The sequence below is a fragment of the Panthera onca genome, chromosome C1 (assembly GCF_046562875.1).
Source record: "Panthera onca isolate mPanOnc1 chromosome C1, mPanOnc1 haplotype 2, whole genome shotgun sequence".
Lineage (NCBI taxonomy): Eukaryota > Metazoa > Chordata > Mammalia > Carnivora > Felidae > Panthera > Panthera onca.
Window position 1 is genome coordinate 109834922 of NC_138346.1, and position 27468 is coordinate 109862389.

General features: G+C 40.5%; 1 long non-coding RNA gene across 1 annotated transcript in view; it reads right to left on the reverse strand.

Annotated features, from left to right (window-relative positions):
* Window positions 1–11683: 11683 nt before the first annotated feature.
* Window positions 11684–27468, reverse strand: part of LOC132673365 (uncharacterized) — a 34150-nt gene continuing 18365 nt past the window's right edge. The window contains exon 2 of the long non-coding RNA XR_009608020.1: window positions 11684–11995. This is a non-coding gene — a long non-coding RNA (uncharacterized LOC132673365). The remainder of the gene's footprint in view (window positions 11996–27468) is intronic.

The window sequence follows — 27468 nt, forward strand, 5'->3', positions numbered from 1 at the left end:
CAATTTCTCATACAAATATGTGATTTAATGAAAATTGCAATTAGATGTACATAACTTTATAAGTCTTTGATTTTTATTTAATGAAATGAGCATACCACTTTGTCATCTTATTTGCTAAATAATATTCCATTTTAGAATGATGCCAAAAATGTGCATCAGCTGGGCTGTTGGATGCATCCCTGTTCTGCTCCCACCTGGGGGGAGGAACATGATCATGGCTCCTGGAGTTGCACCCCAGGGTTTCCTGCATCACAGTCGAGTTCCCTGAGCCACCAGCTAAACATTTGGGTTTCTGGATCTCCAACTTTATCAGGTATCAGAATCGTGGAGAGGGTTTGTTAAAACCAGATGGCTGGGCTGTATCCCTAGAGTTTGTTTTTCAGGTCTGGGTGCTGTGGTGCTGCCAGTTAGGAGCTGCACTTGAAGGGCCACTGCTTAGGATGCTTTCAGTTACAAGAAAGAGGAATCCTAAGCAAAACAAGCTTAAAGTAAAGAGGATTTAAGATCCTTACAAGGAGAGAGTCTGGGGTAGGGTAGGTTCAAGGTTGAGTGAGGCTCCAGGTCATCAGGGACCCAGTTCCTATGGATCTCTCCACTTATGCTTATGACCTCAGCTTCATGGTAGCACTATATCTGCCTCTGCTTCAGACATCACGTCCTTATTCCACAAGGTCCAGTGGGTAGAAAGCACTGCTGGTCTGGTATTGTATGTCTCAGGTCTCAGATTCCCTCCAGTCAAACCTGATGAAGTCACATGCTCCCCTCTGAACTAATGACTCAGGCTCAGCCCAAGAGCTGTCTGTGGGAGAGGCGGATACCAGTGGAACTCTGGGTGCTGTTGGGGAGAGTTGAGGGAAAAAGATGTTGGCAGGGTGAGCAACTCGTCCCAATCTTCCAGGACCTTCCTTGGTTTAACATTGAAATTCCTGTGTTCTTGGGACTGGTCTGAGCAGAACAGGGATGCATCCAACAGCCCAGGTGTTTGGCATTCCTGAACCTTCCAGGTAGTCTCAGAGCAGCTAAGTAAATAGCCAGATGGAATATATATTAGAATATATAATTTCATGTACTTTTCTTTCTGTTATGCATTTTTCCCCTTCACTAGCTATGTATTATATATGGGGAGTAGTTCTTAAAATAGAGAGTAGTTCTTAAAAGTGCACACTCTACAGTTGAACTCTTGGGGTTCCACATACCATCTGTGTGACCTGGGAAAGTAGATGATACTCTGTGCTTTGGCTTCCTCGTCTGGGAACAGGTCTATAACAGTATCTACTCCACAAGGGAATGGAAAGAGGAAGTGCTTCAAGCCCTCAGCACAGTGCCTGGGGCACAAAAGTGCTCAATAGTGTTATTTTTGTAATTAGTACTCAAAGCTGGGGGCAAATGGTGTTGTCCTCTTTGGATATGTCTCACTTATAATCACAAGAATGGTATTTAACTACAGGCATCCGATAAATATACAAAAAAAATGACTGACAAAGCCATCCAGCTGGGGCTTGGCCTCAGCTGCATCCTACTCTGCCCTCTCACCCCTCTAACCACCCCCCACTTCCCCACAAGCCCTCAGGTCCCACATCTGACTATGGGTTTCCTTTTTGTTTGTTTTTCTTTTTCAAGTTTTTATTTAAATTCCAGTTAGTTAGCATACAATCTAATAATAGTTTCAGGAGTAGAATTCAGTGATTCATCACTTACATACAACACCTGGTACTCATCACAAGTGCCCTCCTAAATCACCCATTTAACCCATACCTCTACCCACCTCCCTCCAGCAACTGTCAGCTTGTTCTCTATAGGAAAGAGTATGTTTTCTGGTTTGCCTCTCTTTCCCCCACCCCCTATGTTCATCTGTTTTGTTCTTAAATTTCACATAAAAGTGAAATTGTATGGTATTTGTCTTTCTCTGACTGACTTATTTCCCTTAGAATAATATTCTCTAGCATGCCATTGCAAATGGCAAGATTTCATCCTTCTTGATGGCTGAATAATATTCCATTGTGTGTGTGTGTGTGTGTGTGTGTGTGTGTGTGTGTGTCTTTTATCTTTATCCATTCACCTGACTGTGGGTTTGTAATACAAATTAACACATCTTTATCCATTCACCTGACTGTGGGTTTGTAATACAAATTAACACTGTCATTTATTAAGCACCTGCCACATGCCAGGCCAGGACTGGATTCTTTACATATACTATGGAATTCTAGTTCACACAAGAAATTTGTAAGGTAAAGAGGGTATTTAAATAGAAATTACATGTTACATGTCAATTCTGAACCCAATTTCCTAAGATGCACCTAAATCAGTAATGCAAAAAAATAACATGTTAGGATGTAAAATACTTAAAATATTAGACAATATGACTATTAACAAATAATTGTCTTTGTCAGTAATAAGGCCTCTCAGCTAAAAGACACATTTAGTTTTTTGACATTCATAGATCTTCAAAAGTTTACATGACATGTGGATCATGAATCAATTGTTTTTGGAGTGTCATTCAAGACTTTTTCCTCACATGGTTTTGCTTTAATCAAGCTATAATTTACATAAAAGTAAGAGCAAAAATGTTAAGCTTTTCACATGGTATATACCCCCCAGAACAAGATAGAGAACATCCCAGCCCCTCAGTAAGTTCTCTGTTCTTCTCAGTCAGTAACCCCAACCCCAGGAGGAACCTGCTGTAGACTGAATTATGTTCCCCTATAATTCATGTATTGAAGCCCTAATTCCTATTGGGACTGTATTTGGAGATAGGGCCTTGACAGCAGTAGAGTTAGAAGAGGTCATAAGGGTGGGAGCCGCCTGATGGGCTTCATGCCCTTGCAGGAGACACCAGAGGGCTTACTCACTCTCTCCCTTGCTCTCTGCCATGGGAGGGCACAGTGAGGAGGTGGGCAACCACCTACATGCTTGGAAGAGAGCCCTCTCCAGAACCTGACCATGCCAGCACCCTGAACTCAGACTTCCAGCCTCCAGAACTGTGAGCAATAAATTTCTGTTGTTGAAACTACCAAGTCTAGAGCACTTCATTGTGGCAGTCCAAACTAAGACAGAAGCTCTACCATAACACCAATTACCATAGGCCAGCTTGAACTCTCTGACCCTTGTGGAGATTTGGCCTTAGCTGATGAGGTGGAGGAGCAGCAGAGATGTGACCACTCAACAGATTGTCTCTTCCCTGTCGGGTGGGGGCCCATGACCCCTGATGATGAGAGGTTGGAACCAGTGGAGAATCCAGATGGCTTTGGGAAAGAACACTTGAGGGAGCTCTGCTTCCCCTGCATCACTTGAAGCTCCTGTCTCCACATTCCATCTGTTCCAATTCAAGTCCAAAGGGATGCCTACAGCTTTCTTAAGTATGGTCTTGCAGATTTGCTTTATTTTTAGACAATTTCTCACTTTCCTTCTCCTTGTGGCCAGTCCTGTCAGCAAGAGAGGGGTGTGTGGGAGGAGGGCAGCTATAATAAATCCTTAATTAGTTGTGAAATCGGTCCCGGAAATATGACAGAATTTATTTGGCCAGGAAACAGGATTCTAAGTCTCCACACTAGAAGCTTGTTATTTTTAATGTGAAGTTGAGAGAGGAAACTCTCTCAAGGTAAGGACCACAGTAAATTCAAACGCACTTTATTCCCCAATTTCATAGCAGTGGAAGCTTGGAAAACTCAGGAACAGCCCACCTGAAAGGGAAAAAAATAGACCATCAAAAACCTGATAAAGTACTTTTATCAAGTATTTCTACTCCCTTGTATGCTGTGAGTCACAAAACAAAGCCCATCCTACAGGATATGGGCTGGGTGTGTGATGCAAGGTCTAACTCAAGCTCCTCGTCAGCTTACTGTGTTGTCTTGGGGGCCCCTTTCCCTGCAGACCTTGGTCTCTTCCCAAGGATAGGGATCATTTGCTTCATTCACTTAAATATGTTGAGAAGTATCTGGTGTCCAGCACACTATTGGGCTCTGAGGACTCAGAAATGAACTCATCATGCATCCTGCCAATGACCCACGGGGTGGCCAATGCTGTGCAGAGGTATGTGGCAGTAGGGGGTCACGTGGAAGGGGCAGTAATGCAGATAGGAGATCATGAAGTATCCACAGAGGTGTGGTTTCTGAGCTGAGTATTTGAAGGTGAGTAGGAGCCAGCAGTTTGGGTGGGAACTCAAGCAGAAGGAGTACAGGTAATGGAGGGGCAGGTGTCAGAGATGGAGTGAGAGACACAGGTGAGGGCAGGTTTCAGGGTCTTACACAAAATGCTAAGTTGCTTGGAATATGTCCCACAGGCAAGAGAGCTCCAGAACAGCTCAAGGCAGAGGTGTGACACAGTCTGCTTTGCAGTTTAGTAAAATGAAGCTGAGGTGCTAGAGAATGAGGAGTCAGTAATGACCCCTCCATTTCTGACCATTACCAAAAAAGAACATGAGCTGAGGAGCAGATGAGGCAAGGTGAGGTAGAGAAGAGGATGATCTCAGTTCAAGGCATGTTGACATTGCAGCTTCTGTGAAACATCCACACAGAGCCATCCTATACATGACTGGATGTATAATTACAAAGCCCAGGAGAGAGAGCTCCTGGACTGCATATACAGCTCTGGCAGCCACCAGCACAAAGGGTGTACAAATTGTTCCACAATGCTAATGGCCAGATCATCAAGATGTCCAGTTTCACACCCTTGGGCCCTCTTCTCCCCGCTTCCTCAACCATCCAAGAACACCAGTGATTCATTCAGATGAAAAGAGAGAAGATCCACTTCATGATCTATGTAGCAAGAGCCCTGGGAGTCTGGGTCTGCTGCAGAAAGGACTGCTCTCCCCATATTCACAGACCAGACATGGTTCTGGGCTACAGGGCTGCCACAGCAGCACATAAAAAACCTGTGCATGCCAAGGTCAGCACAATCCTCTGAGGGAGGGAGTGCACCTGACCATCCCTTGCTCCCATGCCAAGCACTGTCTCAGCAGCCCCTGATCTGGACCTTCACCTACTCTTTCAGCCAGCTCTTCCAAAGCTCCCCTATGTCAGAGCTTGCTCAGACACCCACAGTTCTCAATAGCACACCAGCATACCTCCCAGCAGCTGCAAGCAACTAGAAACACTCATTCCCTGCCATTCTCAAAAACAGCTTAATTGCCTCTGTGGTTTATTATGGGTGGGTTAGATTTATTTCTTGAACAAGCTAATAAACCACATAGTAAAAGTCCACATATTCAAAATTCAAAGGTAATTACAAAGAGAACTCATAGAAGTGTTCCTTCCCACCACTGTACCCCAGACCTCCCAGTTCCCACCCCACAGGCAGCCAGTTATCCCTTGCTAATGCAGAGCTTTAGATGTGTTTTAGTTATACAAGTACATGCACATATTCCTACAAAAACAGCAATAGACTGCATACTCTGGTCTGCACCTTGACTTTTTTCATCTAACAATCAAATGATCTTGGTGATCATTTGAAATTAGTACTTCAAGAGCATTCTCATTGCTTTTAGAGATGTGTTGTAAACATGTATCAATATCATAATTTGTGTAGAGTCTTCTCTATTGGTGAACATTTTACTCATATCCCTTGTTTTGCTATTGCCAACAATGTGGCTAATAACTACGCTCAAGTGTCATCTCACACGCATGTGAAAAAGTCTGCAAGATAACACCCTAGAAATGAAAACATTGGGTGAGTGTTACCATCTCTCAGAAACTGCCCAAGGGACTTACCAACACTTTTTTCCTAATAACAGAAAAAATAAAGTATAAGGTTAAGTGTTATTAGACAAGGGAAGACAAGTGGCAGGAGATAAGATTGAATTTGGATACAGATTTTCTAAAATAAGGAGTCAGATGGTGGGGTGGGGGGAAGGACAGCAAGCAGCGGATGAACATGGCAGTTTGGGTTCCCCAGGAAGCCAACTCTGAGGTAGAGTCTAAGGTTCAGAATGTTTACTAGAGGGTTGCCTTTGGAATCTACTCCTGTGGAAGGGTGGAGGTAAAAGCAGGTGGGGCAGGGGATAAGGCAGGCGGCAGTGCAGGTCAACACTGTGAAGCTCTCAGAGCTGAAGTGATCCACCAGAAGTGCTCTGCATGAAGCCAAATACATGGGACTTAATCCCCCTGCCTCAGTCAGTCATTGGCAAAGTGATCCTGCAACTGAGGGCATCCTTAAAGACAGCTGAAGGCTTTATGACAATAATACTTATAGCGGCTTGGGCAACAAGCCTTCCTTGGAGCATCTGAGTGCCACATCTTCATGTGCATCTCAAGAGAGTCTGGGATCTCGGGAAATAACAGCCGATATAGAAAGGCAGATTACAAAGAGCCCAAGAGACATTCTTTTGAGGTAGAGATGCAGGACATCAAGGAAGCTCCTGGCTCAGTGAAACTGGAGTAACATGCAGGATCCTAATCCTGACTTAACCAGGTGTGGTGTGGACAAGTAAGGAGTTACTCTGACAAGTAACTGCATAAGTTCCTCCCACCCACCACTTCTAGGCAAAGGAAGCTTACTCCTCCCCACAGCTGAGAGCAGCTGTCCTTGGTGCTGCCCATCAGTCCTCACTTGCCCTCTGGGTTAGAGCGCAGGTGTGGGTGAGAGGTGGGAGGGAAAATGCACATGGTCAAGGGTAACAACAGGGTAATCCAAAGTTTAACCCTCTGAGCTTCAGTTTCCTCATCCATAAAATTGCAGGCAATAAAGACTACTTTGCAGGGTTGTATGAGACTTTAATGAAGAAAAGATATAAAATCCTTGAACATAGCAGGAAATAGCCACTATTTTAATTTGTTTTAAATTGAAGTGGTTACGAAAAGCAGGGATTCAGACCTGGTACAAACATGGCTGCAATGGGCCAAGACCTGAGCTTTCTCTTCCCCTTTAACCTCTCTCTGCCTTTCTCCTTTTCCTTTCTTCCTCTTCATCTTCCCCTTCTCCTTGGCCTCCCCTTCTTGCTAAATCCATGTCCTCCTTTTCTTCCTACCTCCCTATATTCCTCCCATTCCCTTCCCTTCTCACCCCATCCATCACTCCTCAGGGACTTAATCTTAGGAATTTGTAACAAGTCAGAAAAAGCAGTCCTTAATAGCATGGTTCTTCCCCCTCAACACCCTCTCTCTTCATACTATCACTAATTCTCAATACCTAACCATATCACCTTCTCAGAGGCTGTGCTACCTACTGGCTCTTGGCCAACCCAAAAGCAGGTTACTTGTACTTCTGTCTGAATTGAAAAGCCTGGGAGACCCAGAGCAATGGAACACCACGGAGTTGCTTCAGGCCCCCCAAAATTTTCTGTTCAGGGCACTCTACCATGTGGCCACCCTGAATACACAAATGTGTGCATAAATGTGCATTGTGCAAATAACCAGACTTAGTACCTCATCTCCTGTGATACCGAAAGAAGTTTGCAAAGAGTCTTTAGGTTCTCAGCAAAGCTGATTTTTTTCCCAATGGTTCTCAAAATATGTCTCTGAACCAACAACATCATTATCACCTGGGAACATATTATAAATACAAACTTTCAGCCCCTATCCCAGATCTCTGAATCAGAAACTCTGAGAGTAGGATCCAGAAATTTGAGTTTAGCCATCAGCTATCCAGCTGATTCAGGCATATACTCAAGTGTGTGGACCACTACCCTCACTGAGTCTTTAAGGGGTGGGGTTGCATGATGGGCTATAGAGGAAGGTTTGGTCCTTGGTCTGGCATTCAGCTTCTGAGCCTCATTCCACCCACAGCATCAACTAGAGTAACTTCCCAATGACTCATTGAACCACTGTGGTGACACTGTCCTTACCAGGTATAGCTCTGATTGCTCACTCTGCTGCTGGAACTTTCCCCCATCATACAGCCAAGTCCAATATCCTCAATAAGGCTACAGATGATCTCTCTGTGACCAAGAGGCATTTCCTGTTACTCTCAGGACCATTGTTGAGTACACTGTGCCCACTCAGCAGAATCCCTCTGACCCTTGATTCCTATTTCAAATGTCACCTCCTCCATGAAACTTCATTCTCTCAGGCTCCTTCTCTATTTCCAAATCTCAGACCCTCCTTCTCATGTTCATCAAACAAAACTCTATGGGAAGTTTGAGTGAGTTTCAGCCTCTTTTTCCAAGACCCCTAAACTCATATCCCTTTGTCCTGACTAGACAACACCAAGTCTACAGAGAAAAGGATAATCTTCTAAATCAAGGCACTTGTAAGATATAAACCCAATAAACCAATAAACCCAGCTTTGATTTTTGGTTTACCTACAATGAGATTGTTGTTACTATGGGGTTGAGTCATCATTCATTCATGAATTCATTCATTCATATATTGAGTCTGAAAATACATATTAGAGTGCCTACTATAAGTGCAACACAATGTCTTGTTGAGCATACAAAGTGAAAATATTCACCATATATGGTATTCCAAAATCCTTTATTTTCGTCCTGGGAACACAGTGTAACTACATTTCTGAGCCCCTTGAGAGCTAGACTGGGGCATGTGATTGAAGTAAGATAAAGGGAGTGAGGGTTGAAGTGGTATAAACCACTGCCAGGCCTGGCCCATTGAAAACCTCCACTCCATTCTATTCTTCTGTGGTAACGTTGGTGACTACATTTTAAAGATGGTAGCACCATGAGGAACATGGCCCCTGAAAGACTGCATCAAACCGATCATTTATCAACCACCCAACAACCACATCATAACTGACCAATTAATACTGTTTTGAGTCACAAGCTATTGAGATTTGAAGGCGTTTTGTTACAATAGCTACCATTACTTCCCTAATAAATATAATAGGTCTTTGAGATTTGGGGTGACTGATGTTCAATTTTTTATGTCAGCATCTCTGCTGTATTCCTTATAAACTGTATGTCTTCGAAGCAAATTATTTAACCTATATCAACTGTGATTTATAAATATGGCACAATGGGACTAGTAAAATTTAAAATATAGGGTTGTGGGGGCACCTGGGTGGATCAGTCAGTTAAGTGTCTGACTTCAGCTCAGGTCATGATCTCATGGTTCATAAGTTCAAGCCCCACATTGGGATCGGTGCTGACAGCTCAGAGCCTAGAGCCTGCTTCAGATTCTGTGTCTCCCTCTCTCTCTGCCCCTCCCCTACCTGTGTTCCATCTCTCTCTGTCTCTCAAAAGTAATTAAATGTAAAAAAAATTTTTAATAAATAAAATATAGGGTTGTGAGGATATTTACATATAATTACACCAAACACTGTCACTGGTTTATAGTAGGTGCTCAATTAACTGTGGTTAGTTATCTCCCCTGCAGTCCTTCAAGCTCAAAATTTTCACAAAAATAAATGATACTGGATAAAGAAGGAAAATAATTGTATTTTCCTTCTTTCCTTGGGATGGACTGAATCCAGGATTTTCACAGTTTGCCCCAGTTTGGCTTCACACTTCTGTGTTCACCAGGGGATGCTTTATTTACCTGGATGTAGAGTGAATAGGTGTGAACACCAAGGTAACAGCTCTATAGGACTGACATTAGCATTTCAAAAAAAAGTCGTCAAATGGCTGATGGGAAGTGTTTTCACACACTGCCTAATCTCTTTTCACACATCTTTGCTCCAGGCTGGATGCTTTTTATCACCTGTAGAAGGAATTGAATAGATGTGAGTTCCAAAGCCAAGAGGCTTACATCATATTTTAACATTTCAAAGAGAAATCAAAGGAGCCTTTAGAAAGTACTTTCATTTTTCTCAAAGTTATACCTGAGTTTTTCAGGCTTCTAGGAAGTAAGTTTTTATTTAGCTCCAAAAACAACAACAACAACGACAAAAACCTGAACCTAGAAATATTGACAAACCACAGTTTCACAGTTGGAAGGGACCTCAGAGTCCAGCAGAGCCCCTTCTGTCACATACTGATGAGATGGCCCCTCAGTGTCTGGTGCATCCCTAGGGTGATGACGAATTCATTCTTCAGGAGGCAGCTGCCCCATTGTTGGATGACTGTGGATTTTCTTTCTCGTTAGCGAACATCTGCTTCCCTGAATATCTGCCCATCCATTCTAGTTATATGCTTTACAGTAAGACAGAATGATCTAGGCTCCCTGTTATGGGTAAACCCTTCAGATATCTCAGGGCAGCTGTCACAGATTCCCTTCACCTTCACTTCTACTATCCAGCATTCTCATTTCTTTCCTCTGTCCCTGACATGCCTTGATTGGGTCCCCTCCCAGATATCCTGGTCACTCTCCTTGTGGTTTTTGAATGACCCAGCTCCTCCGATTAGGATGCATCCATAATAGACTACATGATACCAGTACCAACCTCCTCCAGCAATCCTAAAATTGTCCACATGATCTCCACTAGATCCTGTCAACCTAAAGTTGTGCCTCTGGTCTCAAAAACCCAAATGGCACACCTTTTACTCAAAACTGTTGAATTTTATTTGAGGTCCTCATTCCATATTACTTGAAATCTTAATTCTGTAGGGTATTTCCCTCTACACTTTTGAGTTCTTGGCTGAGACTTCTTGTAGTAAAAGACAGGTTAACAAGAGAAAAACAAACATAAGTTTATTAACTTGGATATTTCATGTATGCATGGGAGCTAAGCAGGAGAACTGAGTGATTCCCTGAGATGGCCCAAGTCACCACCTTAAAAATCATATTCAGCCAGGGGCACCTAGGTGGCTCAGTTGGTTAAGCATCTGACTCTTGATTTTGGCTCAGGTCATGATCTCACGGTTCGTGAGCTCAAGCCCTAAAATGGACTCTGCGCTGGCAGTGGGGATCCTGTTTGGGATTCTCTCTCTCTCTCTCTCTCTCTCTCTCTCTCTCTCTCTCTCTCTCAAATAAAATAAATAATCTTAAAAAGAATCTTCAGCTAAAGACCAAAGAAAGTGTTGGGGTATGGAGGGGAGGTGAAGGTGGAGGGAGGGGAGGTAGGGGTGGGGGGAGGGAAGGCCAGTTATAGGAAGTTTCCAAAAAAAAGTATGCAAACAAAAGTAAGGTTTGTTATGCAGATTCAAGTCAGTGCCTTCTTGTTGATGAGAGTTTCTTTTTTTAAGCGGGGAGGGGCACAGGAAGAGGGAGAGAGAATCTTTAAGCAGGTTCCATGCCCATCGTAGAGTCCAATGAAGGGCTTGATCTCAGAACCCTGAGATCATGACTCTGAGATCATGACCTGAGCCAAAATCAAGAGCCAGAGGCTTAACCGACTGAGCCACCAGGCACCTCAATAAGAGTTCCTTATGATTTAGTCATCCTTCCCTTCCCCAATATAAAGAAGGAGACACCCTTACAAATGGAAAACTGTAAGTGTTAATTTACAAACATATCAACTACCCTACCCAGATTTTGGTCTCTCCTGCATGGGATCAATTCCCTCCACGTGGTGAGAGGAGAAACACTCCACACCACTTTTTGTCCACATTAACATGTCTTTACTATTCCATTCCTTCATTTCCATAACTTTGTTGTTCCAGGAAACTCTTTTCCAGAAAGATAAAAGATCGATTCTTCAATAGAAAGCAGAAAATGGTATTATGTGATAACACTCTTTGAAGGCTTTGCCCCCAACGTCTTCTCCATACAGTGCACACCAATTCTAATTATTATATCATGATCCTTGTTATATCATGATGCAGGCAGGCCAGGTCTGAGGACCCAGAGGGGGATCCCATAGGACCAACCAAGAGGATCCTTGACTTCATGCAGGATGGAAATCAAACGTGAGCCAGTAAGAAGTGAAAGCAGAGTTTATTGAAGGTATAGAAAGAGATATAGATGGACAGTCCAGGAGACTCATAAAGGGAAAGAGTGTGAGCCTCATCTTTATTCGGAGTCTAGGGGTTTCTGACTAGATTTCTGACATCATCTATGGATGATTGTGCTCTGGTGCACATGTCCTGTCAGACATCCAAGAACTGGTCAGAAGAAGAACAGGTCCAGGTATTCATCATAAGTTACTTATTCCATGAAGTCAAGGGTCTTGGTGTTGAGATGTCTAGCACTGGTGGTCTGCAATATACCTACGATAGCTTCATCCATTCATTCTTGATGAGGAGAACGAAGGCAAAAGGAAATGCACATAAAATTAAATTTCCTTAAAACTTGTAGCTTATTGACAAATACTTGAGACAGGCAGAGTATGACATTCCCCCAGGAATTACCAACTGTCTTAATGTTTTGCTAAAGGCAAAAGCAACCTTAGTGTGATAATAGTCAGACCTCCAGGATCCTGTAAGTCTTCTTTAACATATGAAAATCCTTTTGGAAACTTCTTTGTCTCTACACTCTCCCCCAACTTAAAAGTATATGACCAGTTGCTCCTCACAATCCCAGTGCAATTCTTTCTGCCCATGAGTCCTGTCCCTGTGCTTTAACAAATCATCTTTCTGGAGGCACCTGGGTGGCTCAGTCCATTAAGCAACCAACTTGGGCTCAGGCCATGATCTCAGGGCTTGTGGATTTGAGCCTCACGTCAGGCTCTGTGCTGACAGCTCAGAGCCTGGAGCCTGCCTCAGATCCTGTGTCTCCCTCTCTCTCTGCCTTCCCTCACTCATTCTCTCTCTCTCTCTCTCTCTCTCTCTCTCTCTCTCTCTCAAAAATGAATAAACATTCAAAAAATTAACATAAAATAAAACCACCTTTTTGCACTGAAAACATCTCAAGAATTCTTTCTTGAACATTCACTCTTGCACCTCCCATCGAAAGCACATCAATTCTCACCCAGTCTTTCCTTAGATGTTATCTCTTCTAGAGAAATCATTAACTCCTGTCTCTTACAAGGAAGACATACACTATTTGTATTTGGGGGTATGTGTAGAGTGGGGTGGGGGGTACAAGTCCAAGCAAGAATAGAAGCTGGAAAAGAAGCAAAGAAAAAACAAAAACAAAACAGCTTTTCTCTCCTAAGGTCCTTTTGACTTCCCTGTCTCACTTACACAAACCTAACCAAGTCCCTGATTAAGACCCTCCTTAAACCAGATTTCAAATCTCAGTAAGTATCACCCTTTCTCCTCTGAGACATCAAGCCTCAACTGTCAAGGCAGGATTTCCCTTACCCCAGCAAGCAATAAACTCATTTGTCTTATAAATAAGTTATGTTGGTGACATTTTAGGGAGCCTGTACTCAACAGTAGAATGAAGAAAATAATGCCCACCTTACAGGACCATTGGGACAATTCCATTTTTACAAAAAAAAGAATGTTATTAAGTGCTCTGTTTGTACTACAGGCTCAATAAACACAGTACCTACTACACAGCAGGTACTTTTAATATAATTAATTGACAGAACTGATTAATAACAAGCAAGGCATTAAGACTTTCCCTTCCTTGAGCATGAGGTCTGAGAAGCAAAGGGAGGAAGCTGGAGGGGTAGGTGTGAGAGGAGGGAAATGAAGTGAAAAAGTGAGAAAAACAGAGCTTCCACACCTTTCAGCAATGTGTCAGCGTGCAAATGCACTGACACCACAACATGGGTATCTGAGGCAGCAAAGGGGCAGCAGTCCCTTCCACAGAAACTGAGACACAGCTGGAAAGAGTCACCCAGATAGAACTGCATAACTCAGACTCATGCATCTAGCTGGAGCATGTGTCTTCCTCTCACTGTAGGGGTGGAAAATAATTTTCCCTCTACCCTTCTAAGTTCTCTCAGCTGGGGCCTGTGGAGGAGGGAAAATATTTCCCTTCTTCCCTTATAGGTTTGTCAGCTGGTCTAATAATTAAATTGATATGAGACAGATTAATGGAAGGGCAAATAAATTTCATATGTATGGGAGCCCCATAAAAACATGAGACCCAAAAGATGGGCAGGTGATTGAGGTTATATAACAACCTAAGCTAAGGAGAGGGGTAAGGGCCTGGGGGGTCCACAGGAAGGAAGGCCATTCAGAAAGTCAGGGGAGATGTTTAGAAAACAAATGTTTGCCCTATTATGCAGATAAATTCCTTAGGTTAAAAAGTATCTCTGGCAATAGCTCTCTTCCTGGTACAGACTCCCTTTCCAAAGCAGATTTAGGTAGTTGAGTAGATAAAAGGCTTTTCCTGAATCTGTTGGGTTTGATTGCCTTGAGCTCAAAATAATCCTTATGCCAAAAAGCTTACCTTGGGGGTAGCAAAACCTGCTCCCATTCAGGCTCTTATAAGAAAAGACAAATCAATGAGAAAAAAAAAACACAGAAGTTTAATCTCTCATACGTGGGAAATACTCAAGGAAAAATTAATACTCTCTAAGAGGTGGCTCAGAATTCAGGCTTAAATACCGTCTTCAGCTAAAATCAAACAAGAAAAAGTGTTGAGGGTAGAAGGCAAATAATTGGAAGACCAGGAAAATCAGGGTAACCAAGAGTAAGGTTTGTTTTCACAGATTTTTGTCACTGCCTTCTACATTGGTAAGATTCTCTGGTGATTTATAGTCAAACTTCTCCTCCCAGTACAGAGAGGGAGACACCCTTCCAAATGGAGATTTCCTGCATAAATGTAAACTTCCCTTACAAAAGGGTAACTTCTACTCTTGTTTGCAGAGCTTCTATATCTACAATTTCTCAAAAGAATCAGCTCAAAAGAATCATGGTACCATAAAGTTACATTCTGGGGTGGCATATTCTGATCTCCTACACCACCAATGGAATGAGACAAGAAGTGATATGCTGCTTAGAAAGGGGTCTCCCTTCTTTGTTTTTCCTTCTTCCTTTTGCCAGATAAATGCCAATAAGCAGAACGGATAGGTCCCACTCTCCCCAAAGCAGCAGGCTCTCTGACCCCAGGATTACACATTCTTGAGGGTTAGGATACACACAGCTTTCCTCTGCAGTCCCTGTGTGAGTGACACTAGCCTAAGTGCTTTTCTGCCCATCTGACTTCAATCACTGGCTGATGATTTTTCCAGTGGGCCTGGAGCAAACAGCCCCACACCTGTATACGCCATGGCCACTTGCACACAATCCCCACAGGTACACCCAAGCCCGAGTCACCATCTTACCCATCATTATACACCACACTCAGGGAAGGGCATCATCATCCACATGAACTCAGAAACCAGAAATGCTGGGAGTCCCTCCGCCTCATCACCAGAACCCAGGTTCTATCACCCAATTTGTTAACTGATATAGGGAACAAAGGCAAAAGAAAAAATTACATTTTCTTACAACTTACAACCCATTGATAAGTCCTTGAGACAAATAGAGTGACCTTCCTGTAGGAACTCAACTGTCTCAATGTTAATACTTTGCTAAGAGCAAAAGACAATCTTAGCTTAACATTATCTGGACCTCCAGGATCCTGTAAGTCTTCTTTAGCATATAAAAATTCCTTTGGAAACTTCCTTTTTCTTTATCCCCCAAGATATATGTCAGCAATCATCCTCCTAGCTTATAGCCTACTGATATACATCTGCAGGGTCACATGACTAAGATTTTATTAGACAGTAGTAAATGACCTTTTCATAACAATAGCTAGTCCCCTCAAGGTCCTAGAAACCTTGCTTCCAAATTCCTTAGAGATTTAACACTATCCCTCACCCCCTCCCAACCTGAAGGTATATAATCAGCACCCACACACAATCCCAGAGTAGCTCTTTCTATCCATGGGTTATGTTCCCATCCTTTAATAAAACTACCTTTTTGCACCAAAAATGTCTCAAAAGTTCTTTCTTGATAGTTTGCTCTGAACCCCACCATTTCCATATTATTAACTACTGCAATCAGGCCTAGGTCATTCCTGCCTCACTTCTACTTATCCCCCATGGCTCCTCCTCTGGTGCCCACTTGCTCTGAAACTCTATTATATGTAATTCTGATACTATGCATAGCCCCCTACAGAATGGGTACTTGATTATAGGCAGCATGAACAGTCATCATAAATGTCGCAATCCAAGGACACAAAAGCATCTCATCCTTTCTTCTCCTTAGATCCCCTGGGTTCCCTTGACCCACCTGTGGCTGTTGGTCAAGGTTGCCCCTCTGGAATCACCATCTCTCCTGTTTCCACCTGCCGTCTTTAGACTGAGCCATCTGGGGCACTCTAGAGCAAGGACACAGCCCACCCTAGACAGGAAGCTCACTCTATCAGCAAACACAGTCATCCTTGCAGGGACCCTCGTTCCCTGTACACACCCACTCCCCACACTCAACATCCAAGAAGGATGAACCACCCTCCGGATGGACTCCAATCTGCATCTACACCTAGCCCCTGCTTCTGCCACTGTCCATTTTGGACTATCATGTGTAGGATCAACTCTAGGCTATCATGACAGTCACGTCCCCCTACTGGGTTGGCGTCTCACTGCTTCTGGCCACCAAGGCATCCTGTGCTTCTTGAGGGTCCTGACAGAGCAAGTTTCTTCCCTAAATTGTACCTCAAATTCCCTGTCTATAAAATGGAAATGTTTCATGAAGAGATCTCTAATGTCCCTGACATGCCACATCTGAGACTCTGCCTGGGGACTTATATAGACTTTAATCCTGTTTTATGTCCCTGGAGAACTTCATCCTGCTTTTGGACTTGGGCAGAATACAATGTCATCCACCACCCCTGGTGGCCTGCTGTCAGACTTCCCTTATTTGGAACCAGCCCTCACCTACTCAGTGTCATTATCACAGTAAATCACCCAGTGTTGACAGTGCCAGGTGACAAATACAGTCTCAACACAAACATTGATCCCGAAACACAATCAAATCCAGACCCCCCCCTTAAAAAGGAGCAGACACCTCAAAACTGAAAAGATTGGCAACATGTTCATTGTTTCCATATTCCGGGTCAGCCTCAGCCTGGCCATAGTGATGCTATCAGCCGGGAATGTCTAGGGCACTTGTCTGCACCCTTGCTACGTGTGGTGAACCCTGACAGGCATATCCTGGACTGGAGCCCATGTTGACGCTGGACCAGCACTTGTAACTCTTATTATGATTTCAAAATGCAAGGAGCTTTGAAAAAACAAGGTTTTTTACTCGCAGGTCCTGGAGGGTTTAAAGCACACAGCAGGGCCACACAGCAAGGTTTTGGTTTTGGGTAGAGAGGAGGGAGGGGGCATGGAGTATGGACCTGGTGTTGATGGTGTGCTGCCTAGGGACCCAGGGGTTCACTTTTATTGGTGAATTTAAAACATAACAGTGGGAATTATGGTGTAGGAAAGGAAAAGCAGGGTCACTCACGGGCTCAGTTATCACTGTAAGCCAGGGCTTACTAAAAAGGGAACTTTGTGGGGTAGCCTGAAGTCATATAGCTGGCAATATGTTTATTCAAGATGAAGGTCTTTGACATGGATGTTTCGGCAATCAAAAGTTTAATGTCAGGCACTTACGTTACAATATAAAAAGGTAATTCTCAGGCATTTACACTACAACAGGTTTTAGCCTCATCTTTAAGATTATTCTATAAGCAAAGACCTTGGTGTGGAGCCAACCATCTACTGGCTGGCCCAGCACTCTCTAAACATCTGGATCTGGATCTGCTACATGGAGATAGCAGGCCCCACCCCCTTCCCAGGGTTATTAAATGGTTGTTTCCAGCTTTATTGAGATATAATTGACATATAACACAGTGTAAGTTTGAGATGTATACTGCAGTGAGTTGATACATGTGTATTGTAAAATGATCACCACAAAAGTTAGTTAACAGACACTTTTTTGGTGAGAACTTTTAAGATTTGCTCTCAGCAACTTTCAAATATACCATACAGTGTTTTTAACTATAGTCACCATGCTGTATGTATATTACACCCCCAAATCTAATCCAGCATGAAACTGTAAATTTGTACCCTTTGACCACCTTCACTCATTACCTTCTCCTCCAACCACCACCCCGGCAACCACCAATCTGCCTGACTTATTTCACTTAGCATAATGCCCCCAATGCCCATGTTCCAAATGGCAACATTTCCTTCTTTTTAAGGTTAAGTGATATTCCATTATATGTATGTATGTACAATGGAATATCAGTTAACCTTAAAAAGAAGGTTTTTTAAGGCTGTATATATATATATATATATATATAGAGAGAGAGAGAGAGAGAGAGAGAGAGAGAGAGAGAGATGACAGAGAGATGACAGAGAGACAGAGAGAGAGAGAGACCATGTCTCCTTTATCCATTCATCCATCAATGGGCACTTAACATGTTTCCTAGTCTTGGCTATTGTAAATAATGCTGCTATGAATACAAGGGTGCAGATATCTCTTCAAGATAGTGATTTCATTTCCTTCATATATATATACCCAGATGTGGAATTGTTGTATCATATGGTAATTCTATTTTTAATTTTTTTAGGAACCACCATTCTGTTTTCCACAGTGGTTTCACCAATTCACAGTCCCACCCACAGCGCATGAGGGTTCACTTTTCTCCACATCCTTGCCCACACTTAGTATCTCTTGTCTTTTTGATAATAGCCATTCTGACAGGTGTAAGACGGTATCTTACTGTGGTTTTGACTCTCCTTTCCCTGATGATTATTTATGTTAAGTGTGTTTTCTTCTACCTCTTGACCATTTGAATATTTTCTTTAGAAAAATGTCCATTCAGGTCTTTTGTGCATTTTTAAATTGGATTGTTTGTTTGTCTATTTACTTTTGAGTTGCGTGAATTCCTTACATATTTTGGATATTAGCCACTTATCAGATATGTGAGTTGCAAATACTTTCTCCCATACCATATGTTGCCTTTTTATCTTGTTGATCATTTCTTTTGTGGTGCATAAGTCTTTCAGTTTGACATAGTTCCACTTGTTTATCTTTGCTTCTGTTGCTTGTGCTTTGGGGATCATATCCATAAAATTATTGCCAAGATGAATGTCAAGGAGGTTTTACTCTATATTTTCTTCTAGGAGTTTTAAAGACTTATACTTAAGTCTTTAATCCATTTTGAGTTTATTTTTATGAGTGGTGTAAGATAGGGGTCCATTTTCATTCTTTTGTATGTGAATAGCTAGTTTTCCCAACACCACGTATTGACAAGACTGTCCTTTTTCCATTGAGTATTCTTAGCTATCTTGTGAAATATTAGTTGACCATATATGTATGGCTTTATTTCTTGGACCTGGATTCTGTTTCATTGGCCTAAGTGTCTGTTTTCATGCCAGTACCATATGGTTTTGATTAATATGGCTTTGTAATATCATTTAAAATCAGGAAGTTTGCTGCCTCCAACTTTGCTGTTCTTTCTCAGGATTGCTGTAGCTATTCAGGATCTTTTGTGGTTCTATGGAAATTTTAGGATTTTTTTTTCTATTTCTGTGAGAATGTCATTAGAACCTTGATAAGGAGTATATTAAATCTATAAATGACTTTGAATAGTATAGACATTTTAACAATATTAATTCTTCTAATCCATGAACATGGAATATTTTTCCATTTATTTGTGCTTTCTTCAGTTTCTTTCATGTATGTCTTACATTTTTCAGGGTATAGATCTTTCGCTTCCTGGATTAAATTTATTCATAAGCATTTTACTCTTTTGATGCTATTGTAAATGTGATTATTTTCTTTATTTCTTTTTCAACTAATTTATTCTTAGTATATAGAAATGCAGTTTAAGGAGACAGTACATGTAGTCCTGCTCTGAAAAGGTTCAGGATTAGTAGAATGGATTCAGCAATTTAGCAAAGTGAGCTTACCCTCATAGTGTAGAGTGCTTTGTTGTTTGGGGTGAGGGGGTGGTGTTGAGCATTGGTTTTGATTTTTTAGTGGCAAGTGGATTTTTTAAAATAAAAATAATTGGGTGATTAAAATTAGATGTTGCAGTGTTTGGGGTGGCTGTGCTCAAAATGATCCCTAAGGACTTTCTGACTGCCAAACATCACTCACAATGCTCCTGATTCCCCTCCATTAGGCCCTCCTTTACTATGGGTGGAGGATGTTCTTCCTGGGTTGGTTTCCTCAGAATACACCTGAATTCCCTGTAGAGATTGGTAAGGGACCTCCCTGCCAGGAGCCACTCAACTGGGGTTGCCCAAGGTCATGATCCTCATGGGCATAAGCCAGTGAGATTGTCCCTGGTGGACTTTTTTATGCTAATATTTTATGGAGGTATAATTGACATCAGTAAAGGAACAAATCTTAATAAGTGTTCAGCCAGATAAATTTTGAGAAATGCATACACTCATGTGAACATCATCAGATTAAGACTGAGAACACTTCCATCAACATAGGCAATCCCCTGAGTCTTTTCTAACCACCCTTCCTCCATCCCCTTCTCAGGTAGTTGCTGCTCTGATTTTGTCACTCTAGATACATTTTGCCATTTTCAAATGCCAGTGGAATCATACAGTACATTGTCCCTTTTGTCTTCATTCATTCACTCCAAACAAAATTTTGGATATTTATCCATTATTGCACGTATGAGTAATTTCATTGATGAATGGTATTCCACCAGATGAATATACGCCACAGTTCGTATGACCTGTAGGCAGAAATTTTTATTATTTCCTGCTTGGGGTTACTGTGAAAAGCTACTACAAAAGTTCTTGTACATGTTTTTTTGCGGACATAGACACTCATTTCTCCCAGCTATAAATTTAATATTGGCAGCACCTGGGTGGCTCAGTCTGTTGAGCGTCCAACCGTGGCTCAGGTCATGATCTCTCGGTTCATAATTTCAAGCCCCGCCTCGGGCTTGCTTCCGTCATTGCAGAGCCCACTTCAGATCCTCTATCGCCCCCACACTCCTCCCCCATCTGTGCTCTCTCAAAAATAAATAAAACATTTAGAAAAAAAATTTAATATTAGAAATACTGAATCATAGAGTAGATGCATGTTTAACGTTATCAAAAACAACCAAACAATGGTGATTGTAATTATTTTATATCCCTTCAGTGCTGCATGAGAATTTCAGCTGTTCTACATCTTTATTTTAGCCAGGAAAGTAGATTATGATAGTATTTCACTGTGGGCTTGTTTTTTTCTGTTGTTTTGTTTTATATTTCCCATGACTAATGAGAATGAGCACCTTTTCATATACTATTGACCATTCTAATACCTTCTTTTCTGAGGTGCCTGGTGAAGACTTTTCCCCATTTCAATTTACATTATATTACATTTTTCTTATTTATTTATAAGAGTTGATTATATATATTATATATGAGTCCTTCATCACATATATGTATTGCAAACATTTCCCCCGGGTCTGTGGCTTACATATTCACTCTCTTAATGGTATCTTTTAATGAGAAGACATCATTAATTTTTATGGAATTCAATTTACCAATTTTTCTTTCATGGTTAGTGCCTCCGTGTTCTGTTTAAAAAAAAATGTTTGCTTGCCCCACGTTTATGAATATATTTTTCTAGGTTTTGTTCTAGAAGTCTTATAGTTTTACCTTTCACATTGAGGTTTTTATTAATTTTGTGTATGGTTTGAGAAAGGGATTAAGGCTCACTTAGGTTTTTCCTCATGCATATTCAGTTGTACTATCACTATTTATTGAAAAAAAAATCTTTCCTTGCCTGCACTGAATTGCTTTGGTGGCTTTGCTGAATATCAATTTATTGTATATTTGTGGATCTATTTCTGGTCTCTATTCTGTTGCACTGATTTTATTTTATTTTTTTAATATGAAATTTATTGTCAAATTGGTTTCCATACAACACCCAGTGTTCATCCCAACAGATGCCCTCCTCCATACCCATCACCCACCCTCCCCTCCCTCCCACCCCCCATCAACCCTCAGTTTGTTCTCAGTTTTTAAGAGTCTCATGTTTTGGCTCCCTCCCTTTCTAACCTCTTTTTTTTTCCTTCCCCTCCCCCATTATTTTAAGATTTAGGACTAAAATGTCCTAATTTCTGCAGCTTCCTTGTAAGTCTAAAATTCAGGTAGCTTAAGAACACCAATTTTGTTCTTCATTAAAATTTTCTTGGCGATTCTAAGTCCTTAATGTAAATTTTAGATTCAGCTTGTCAAATATAATTTTGTTTCCTGGGATTTTGACCGAGATTGCACTTAACCTACAGATCCATTTGTAAAGAATTGCCATCTTAATAATATTGAGTCTTTTATAATTAAACATATTACAATTCTCTAGGTCAACTTTTTCAGTAATGTTTTATAGTTTTTAGTGAAGACATCTTGCATATCTTTTATTAAATTTATTCCTAGTCGTCTGCTGTTTTTTAATACTATTATAAGTGGCATTTTTCTGTTTCATTTTCCAGTTGCTTGTGCTAGTATACAAGAACTTGTGCTAGTATACAAGAAACAACTGATTTTTGACATGTCATCTGAGAAAAAAGGCAGCTTTACTTTTTCCCTTTCCAGTTTGTATGTACTTTATTTCTTACTTTATTTCACTGTCTAGAACCTCCAGTATGATATTGAATAAAAGTTATAAGACTAGGCATACTTACATAGCTTCTAATCTAAAAGAAAAATCATTCAATGTTTTACCATTAAGAATTATGTTAGCTGTAGATATGTCATAGATACTCCATCAAATTCAGAAAGTTCTTTTCTATTCATACTTTGCTGAGAAGACTTATCATAAATAGGTGTTGACTTTTATAAACTGTGTTTTCTAAATCTTTTAAAATGATCATATGGTTTATTTCCTATGTTTCATTAATGTAGTGAAGTATATAGAATTAGAGATGTTAAACCAACCTGACATTCCTAGAATAAACCTCACTTGGTCATGTTTTATTACCCATCTTAAATATTGGTCAATCTGATTTGCTCATATTTTGTTAGGATTTTTGCATTTTTATCCATTACTCTATAATTTCTTCCTTTTTTCTTTCTTTACCTGTTCTCATTTTCTCTTTTTTCTCTTCCTTCCTCTCTCTCTCTCTCTCTCTCTCCCTCCTAAAGTCCTTGCCAGATTTTGGCATTAAGCTTATGCTGACCCCATAAAAGAAATTGGGAGTTGTTTCCCTTTATTTTATCTCTGGGGAAAAAAATTGTGAACAACTGGGTTTTTTTTTTTCTTCCTAGAATGTTAGGAAAGATTCACCAATAAAACCATCTGGGCCTGGAGTTTTAAAAACTGTAAAGGTATTAAAGTATGACTTTTATTTTGTTGACATTTACTGTACAATTCAGATTTTCTATTTTTTCTTGTGTTAGTTTAAAAAAATGTATCTTTCAAGAAATCTATTTCCTTTAAATTGTCAAATTATTAGCATGAAGTTGTTAATAGTAATAGTACATCTCATATGATTTTAGTCATATGTGGAATTTAAGAACAAACAAATAAACAAAGAAAACAAAAGACAAATGAAAAAACAGAGTCTTAAATATAGAGAAGAAACTGGTAGTTGCCAGAGGGGAGGTTGGTGGGGAGATGAGTGAAATAAAGGGGCCTCAGTGATAACCACTGAGAAACACATAAAATTGTTGAATCATTATGTTGCACACCTGAAACTAATATAACATTATGTTACCTATTAAAAATCACTTAAAAATTAAATTAAAAATCATTTTAAAAGATAAAAGGATATACATCTATGCATTTAAAAAACATAAATTAGAATCAAAGAAAAAAATCCCTAAAAGTCTGTAGGTATCTGTAGTGATACCCTCTTTTTTATTCTTGATGTTGTAAACCCCTTTACTCTGTTTTTACTTGATCAACATTCCTATAAATTGATGATGCTAAATTTAACCTGAGTTTTGTGCTCTTGGAAAGCAGTGACCATTAAGAAATCCCCCAACCCTGGGGCGCCTGGGTGACTCAGTCGGTTGGGCTTCTAACTTCAGCTCAGGTCATGATCTCACGGTCTGTGAGTTCAAGCCCCGCGTCGGGCTCTGTGCTGATAGCTCAAAGCCTGGAGCCTGCTTCGGATTCTGTGCCTCCCTCTCTCTCTGCCCCTCCCCCACTCGTGCTCTGTCTCTCTCTCTCTCTCTGTCAAAAATAAATAAACATCAAAAAAAATTAAAATAAAATTAAGAAATCTCCCAACCCTTTTTTGGGAAGCTTACTGCAAAGAAGCATTTTTCCCCATATGACTCAGATAAAATTTACAGATGCTTCTCACATATCCTTCAAATCTCCAATCTTTGCTTTACAAATGACTAAGCAATCTTGCCCCCATTGATTAACTGAACAAAATGCTTGTTAAATTTCAGTTAAGCTTCTCTCCTTCCCTGAATCCCCTGCATTTTAATCCTCACCCTGAGCCATCATACAACTTCTCCTTAATGGCCCTTTGCAAGAGTAGGCTGACCTTAAGGTAAAACATCCTCTGAACTATTGTCCAATTACTCCACCTTTCATCCTGTTCACTCTTACACACCAGTTCTTTCTAGCCTTGTTTACTCCTCACTATAAAAGAAAAGTCTTCTCTGCTTAACCTCTGAGACACTTGCAAATTTCATGGTCATTCTTCTTATTGCAATATCCCATTTCCCCTCTTGCAATAATCTTTTCAAATAAAGTCTTTCCTTATCTAAGCCTGGAGTTGTTTTTTATGGCAGATTTTATCAGTTTTATTAATCTTGTCAAAGAATCAACTTTGGCCTTGTTGATTTTATCTATTTACCTATTTTCTATTCTTCTCTTAAATTCATTATTTTCTTCTAACTTCTTTGTGTTTCATTATTTCTTCTGTTTTATAACTTCGTGAGGTGAAACCTCAGATCATTGAATTTAAAGCTGTCTTCCATTCTTATATATACACTTAGAGCAATGAACATACATCTTTATAACCCCACCAATATATTGTATATTGCATTTACTTTTTTTAAGTTTATTTTGAAAGACAGACTGAAAGCAGGGGGGGAGCTGAGATAGAGGGAGAGAGAAAATCCTCTCCCTGCTTGGGAGCAGGCTCCACACTGAGTGGGGCCCCATGTGGAGCTCTATCTCATGGCCATGAGATCAAGACCTGAGCCCCTATCAAGAGTTGGATCCTTAACTAACTAAGCCACCCAGGTTACTACTTCTTTTTGTTCAAAGAAGTATCTAATTCCCATGTGATTTCTTCTTTGATTGACAATTTATTTAGAAGTGTGCTGATTTCACTCATATGTGGAATTTAAGCAAAACATATGAACATATGGGAAGGAGGGAAAAAAGAAGGAAACAAACTTTAAGAGACTCTTAAAGATAGAGAACAAAATGAGCATTGATGGAAGAGGTGGGTGAGGTGTGGGCTAAATGAGTGTGTGTATTAAAGAGGGCACTTGTTCTGATGAGCACTGGGTATTGTATGTATGTATGTGATGTAAATAATGAATCACTGGGTTCTACTCCTGAAACCAATATTACACTATATGTTAACTAACTAGAATTTAAATAAAAATATGAAAAAAATAACACACACACACACAAAAGAAGTGTATGCCTAATTTCCAAATATTTTGTGATTTTTCTAAGTGTTTTACTTTTTATTTTGATTTTAATATCATTGTGGTCAGAGAAAAAACTCTGTATGGTTTCAGTCCTTTAGGCTTTATTCAGACTTGCGATGGCCCAGCGTATGATCTATTTCAGTAAGTGTTTCATGTGCACTTAAACAGAGTGTTTATTGATAGGAGACAATATTCCATGGATCACTCATGTTCTGTGTGTCTTGTGAGCAGAAATACTGATGGTCTTTTTTAATCTTTTTAAGGATGCTTAAATAGGAAACAGCCTTTGAAGATGGAGATAATGTGCCTATCTGGAGCAAAGGGCAGGTTAGTTTGCTGCCCACTATAATAAAGATAATGTCTCCCTCTGGGGCAAAAGTTGGGCATGTTTGCTTTCACCCTGTGAATAAAGACTTTTCAAGGCTTCTCAGCTGTAATGCAAACCCACTACATGTATGACATTCACCTGGGCCAGACTGCATCACCCCAGTAGGAGTTGGGAAGCAAAAGAAACTGATGCCAACCTGAAGCTCTGGATGTCTGTGGTACTGTGAGTAATAAAGTTCCTTGTCTCAGACCCAGGAGTCTCTTGCCTTCACTAGCAACCATGAAATGGTGCAAAACAATCTTGTTAGCATACAAGTAGGACAAAATCTAAAAACCTTCATATTTGACACAGTTCTTGAAATTTATTCTACAGTTGTTGGATGAAATGCTTTATACATGTTAATTAGACCAAATTTGTTACTCAGGTTATTTGTATCATATGTACTTATGCCTAGTGTCTGCTTTATCAGTTATTGAGAGAGGGGTGTGTGTGACTTTCATTATGATAGTGTATTTGCATATTTCTTCTTTTGGTTCTGTCAATTTTTGCTTCATATATTTTGAAAATATATTATTGTTTCCATATATTTAGGATTATTGTGTCATCTTAAAGAACTGGCCCTTTTATCATTTATAATATCCCACCTTAAATTTGGTAATATTCTTGTCATTAATGTATTTTGATATTAATATAGCCATTCCAACTTTCTTAATGTTTACGTGGTATGTATTTTGTCATCTTTTTACTTTAAACATCTCATTTGTTATGTTTAAAGTGTGTCTCTTTAAAAAGCATACAGTTAATTCTTATTTCAACAGTCTTTTTTTTTAAGTTTATTCATTTATCTTGAGAGATAAAGAAAGTGCAAGCAGGGGAGAGGTCAAAAGAAAGGGAGAGAGAGAGAATCCCAAACAGGCTCCACACTGTCAGCAGGGAGCCTGACACAGGGCTTGATCTCACAAACCGTGAGTGAGATCATGACCTGGGCCTAAATCAAGAGCTGGATGCTTAACTGACTGAGCCACCCAGGTCCCCCTCAATAGTCTTTCAATCACAGAATTTTAATTATTTTAAAATATGTTCACAGGTGGGACATCAGCAAAGTGGCAGACTCAGAAGCCCCAAGCTCTCATAGCTCCAAGAGGAACATCAAAAGAAAGAAAAAATAAATTTGAAACCATCTGATCCAACTTCATCTGAACTCTGTAGAACAGTAAAAGGTTTAGAGAAACTAAGCAAATTCCCAATTGGATGAGTCGGGAAATGTTTTCAAAATGGTAGAAAAGTTTTGTGATTTTTTTTTATTCAACTTTACCCTACTCCCTCCCTGGAGTGAGAGCAGTCTTTGTCTTCATTAGCAGGACCCAGCTTGCCCTCACCTACCTCAGACCAGAAGAAGCAAAGAAAAGCTTACTTATAAATTACTGTTTATCTGTTGCACCAGGACTACAGGATACCTAAAAGACTGATATGCGGTTCTCATCTCTGTCCTGCAGAATTCAGAATGCTGGTAGAAAAAGCAGTAAGGGAATTACAAATACACACTCCTTGGGCAAAAGATTATAGATAGAGACATACAAGAGACCATCAAAGGCCGAGAGACAAAGCTGGGTAAGACTCTTTAGGAAATTAGGACATTCAAAAACAGCAAGGTATATAGACACATATGAGAAAAGAGGGATACTCAGAAAAGACCTGAGAAAGCCTTAAGCTTTCACCTGGGGCTGATCTCTAGGCTCAGAGAAGGCTTATCTAAAGGGGAAAAAGCGCTTAGCAGAGAGCCTATCTGCAAATACTGAGAGATGTAGTTGTTCTCTCTTTCAAGGATTTACCATGTTTTTGTTTGCTTATTTCAGCTCATAGTGTTCAAGGAAATCTCTGTCAAAACATCACTGGAACCAAGCTAAAGAAGGAAGATTTCA